The 4055-nt window shown below is 36.8% G+C and overlaps 1 non-coding gene across 1 annotated transcript; it reads right to left on the bottom strand.

Annotated features, from left to right (window-relative positions):
- Nucleotides 1-766: 766 nt before the first annotated feature.
- Nucleotides 767-870, bottom strand: LOC127742251 (small nucleolar RNA R71). The gene has a single exon (XR_008003439.1). It is a non-coding gene; the product is annotated as a small nucleolar RNA R71 (small nucleolar RNA).
- Between the last annotated feature and the right edge of the window lie 3185 nt (nt 871-4055).

Raw genomic sequence — 4055 nt, 5'->3', positions numbered from 1 at the left:
TTTTTTCAAAATTATTTTCAAATTCTCCCTCTCTTCTCTTCTTCTATTTATTTATTTATTTATTTACTAACACTTCTCTTCACCTCTCTTCATCTCCAATCACTGCCTCTATCCTCACTCTTGTGATTGGATTATCCACTTTTATTCCTTTCTTCTTCTACTAATAATAAAGATCCTCTTTGTACAGATATAGATGATTCTTCTTCCTTTTCTTTTTCTCTTCTCTTTCATATGAGCAGGAACAAGGAAAAACACTCTTGTTGAAGCTGATCCTGAACCTGAAAGGACTCTGAAGAGGAAACTAAGAGAAGCTAAATTACAATAATCCAGAGACAATCTTTCTGAAATTTTCGAACAAGAGAAGGAGATGGCAGCCGAACCCAACAACAATAATGCAAGGAGGATTCTTGGTGATTTCACTAAACCAACGTCCAAGTTTGATGGAAGAAGCATCTCAATTCCTGCCATTGGAGCAAACAATTTTGAGCTGAAACCTCAATTAGTTGCTTTGATGCAACAGAACTGCAAGTTTCATGGACTTCCATCTGAAGATCCTTATCAGTTTTTAACTGAGTTCTTGCAGATTTGTGAGACTGTTAAGACAAATGGAGTAGATCCTGAAGTCTACAGGCTCATGCTTTTCCCTTTTGCTGTAAGAGACAGAGCTAGAACATGGTTGGACTCACAACCTAAAGATAGCCTGGACTCCTGGGATAAGCTGGTCACGGCCTTCTTGGATAAATTCTTTCCTCCTCAAAAGCTGAGCAAGCTTAGAGTGGATGTTCAGACCTTCAAGCAAAAAGATGGTGAATCCCTCTATGAAGCTTGGGAAAGATACAAGCAGATGACCAAAAAGTGCCCTTCTGACATGTTTTCAGAATAGACCATATTAGATATATTCTATTATGGTCTATTTGAGTTTTCCAAAATGTCATTGGACCATTCTACAGGTGGATCCATTCACTTAAAGAAAATGCTTGCATAAGCTCAAGAACTTATTGACATGGTTGCAAATAACCAATTCATGTACACTTCTGAGAGGAATTCCGTGAATAATGGGACACCTCAAAGGAAGGGAGTTCTTGAAATTGATGCTCTGAATGCCATATTAGCTCAGAACAAAGTGTTGACTCAACAAGTCAACATGATTTCTCAAAGTCTGAATGGATGGCAAAATGCATCCAACAGTACTAAAGAGGCTGCTTCTGAAGAAGCTTATGATCCTGAGAACCCTGCAATGGCAGAGATAAATTACATGGGTGAACCTTATGGAAACACCTATAATTCATCATGGAGAAATCATCCAAATTTCTCTTGGAAGGATCAGCAAAAGCCTCAACAAGGCTTTAATAATGGTGGAAGAAACAAGCTAAGCAATAACAAGCCTTTTCCATCATCTTCTTAGTAACAGACAGAGAATTCTGAACAGAGCCCCTCTAACCTATCAAACATAGCCTGTCTAAAGCCACTTTAAGTTTCATGAGTGAAACAAGGTCCTCCATCAGAAATTTGGAGGCACAAGTGGGCCAGCTGAGTAAGAAAGTCACTGAAACTCCTCCCAGTATTCTCCCAAGCAATACAGAAGAAAATTCAAAAGGATAATGCAAGGCCATTGATGTAATCAATATGGCCGAACTAAATACATGGGTTCAGCAAACTTTACCTCAAAAGAAACAAGATTCTAGTAAATTCTTAATACCCTGTACCATAGGCACCATGACCTTTGAGAAGGCTCTGTGTAACCAGAGGTCAGGTATAAATCTTATGCCACTCTCTGTAAGGGAGAAGCTAGGGATCATTGAGGTACAGCCTGCCTTATTCTCATTACAATTGGCAGACAAGTCAGTAAGACAAGCTTATGGATCAGTAGAGGACATGCTAGTAAAGGTTGAAGGCCTTTACATCCCTACTGATTTCATAATCCTAGACACCATAGCTTGCTTCATACCAACAATCTCTGTGGGATCGACCCTTACTCGCGTAAGGTTTATTACTTGGACGACCCAGTACACTTGCTGGTTAGTTGTGCGAAGTTGTAGTGATCACAATTTCATGCACCAAGTTTTTGGCGCCGTTGCCGGGGATTGTTGAGTATGGACAACTGACGGTTCATCTTGTTGCTTAGATTAGGTATTTTTTCTTCAGAGTTCTTAAGAATGAATACTAGTGTTTCATGATGATCTGTTGAAATCTGGCTGGCTGTGAAGCCATGTCTAATTTCAGTGGACCGAGGTTTCAACTTATCATCACAAGAGCTTGTTGATTTCTATCAATCTTGCTGTTGGAGCAGTGATCTGCTAAGGCTTGGCTGGCCATTGGCCATGTCTAGTGTTTTAGACCGGAGCTTTCTTTGAAAGCTTGGCTGGCTATGAAGCCATGTTTGATCCCTGGACCGGAGTCTTAGACTAACATTGCATGATTCCTGGAATTCTCATTAAGAATTTTGATACCTTTATTTTCTTTTCCACTTAATTTTCGAAAAAAAAAAAAGTTTTTCTTTTTCCACTTAATTTTCGAAAAATCAAAAAAATTTACAAAATCATAAAAACCAAAAATATTTTATGTTTCTTGTTTGAGTCTAGAGTCTCATTTTTAAGTTTGGTGTCAATTGCATGCATTCATTCATGTGTCTTAAGGATCTTCAAGTAATTCTTGATGATTTCTTACTCTGATCTTTGAATTCTTTTGACTTGAGTGTTTATGTGTCTCATATGCATTCTTTTTGTTGTTTCTCATATGCATTCTCATTTTGTTAGTGTCAATAGTATACAAACTTCTAAGTTTGGTGTCTTGCATGCATTGTTTATTTGATTTTAGTTGCATTTTGATTATTCCTCAATATTAAAAATCCAAAAATATTTTTTATCTGTGTCTTTTCAAGTCAATAATACAGAGAATTGAAGATTCAGAACATACTGCAGAGGAATTACACAGAAAAAGCTGGGCGTTCAAAACGCCCAGTGAAGAAGACAGATTGGCGTTTAAACGCCAGCCAGAGTGCCTGGTTGGGCGTTTAACGCCCAAAAGGGTAGAGTTTTGGGCGTTAAACGCCAGGATGGCACAAGAGGGAAGATTCTGTTTTTAATTCAAATTTTTTTCAGGTTTTCAAAATTTTTCAAAATCAAATCTTTTTCAAATCATATCTTTTCAATCATATGTTTTCAAAATTGATTTCTCTCCATTTTTAAGGATACTTGCTAATCAATTAATGATTTGATTCAACATTTTAAGTATGTTGCCTTTTCTGTTGAGAAAGGTTTAATGTTTGAATCATATCTTTTCTTGATAGCCAAGTCATTAATTTTCAAAATCAAATCTTTTTAAAATGTTTTCCAAATCATATCTTCTCAATCACATCTTGTTAAAACCAATCATATCTTCTTAACCACATCTTCTTCAAAATAGTTTTCAATCATATCTTTTTAATTTCTAATTTCAAAATCTTTTTCAAAAATCACTTGATCTCTTTCCCACTCTTGGTTTTCAAAAATCAATTAAGGTTTTTCAAAAATGTTTTCAAAATCTTTTACTTAATTTTCGAAAATTACTTCCCTTTTTCTCACATCCTTCTATTTATGGACTAACACTATTCCTTAATGCAAAATTTGAACTCCATCTTCTTTGATAAGTTCGAATTTTCTACTTCTGCCTTCTATTTTTCTTTTCCTCTGACACCTTAAGGAATCTCTATACTGTGACATAGAGGATTCCACATTTTCTTGTTCTCTTATCTTTCTTATGAGCAGGAGCAAGGACAAAAGCATTCTTGTTGAGGCTGACCCTGAACCTGAAAGGACCTTGAAGCGAAAACTAAGAGAAGCTAAGGCACAATTCTCTGCAGAGGACCTAACAGAAATCTTCAAAGAAGAAGAACACATGGCAGCCGAAAACAACAACAATGCCAACATTGCAAGGAAGGTGCTGGGTGACTTTACTGCACCTTAAGAGACAGAGCTAGAACATGGTTGGACTCTCAACCTAAAGAAAGCCTGGACTCTTGGGAAAAGCTAGTCAATGCCTTTTTGGCAAAGTTCTTTCCACCTCAAAAATTGAGT

Source organism: Arachis duranensis, chromosome 9 (assembly GCF_000817695.3).
Source record: "Arachis duranensis cultivar V14167 chromosome 9, aradu.V14167.gnm2.J7QH, whole genome shotgun sequence".
Classification (NCBI taxonomy): Eukaryota; Viridiplantae; Streptophyta; class Magnoliopsida; order Fabales; family Fabaceae; genus Arachis; species Arachis duranensis.
The sequence above is the reverse complement of the archived record's forward strand: the minus strand, read 5'-3'. Positions and strand labels throughout refer to the sequence as shown.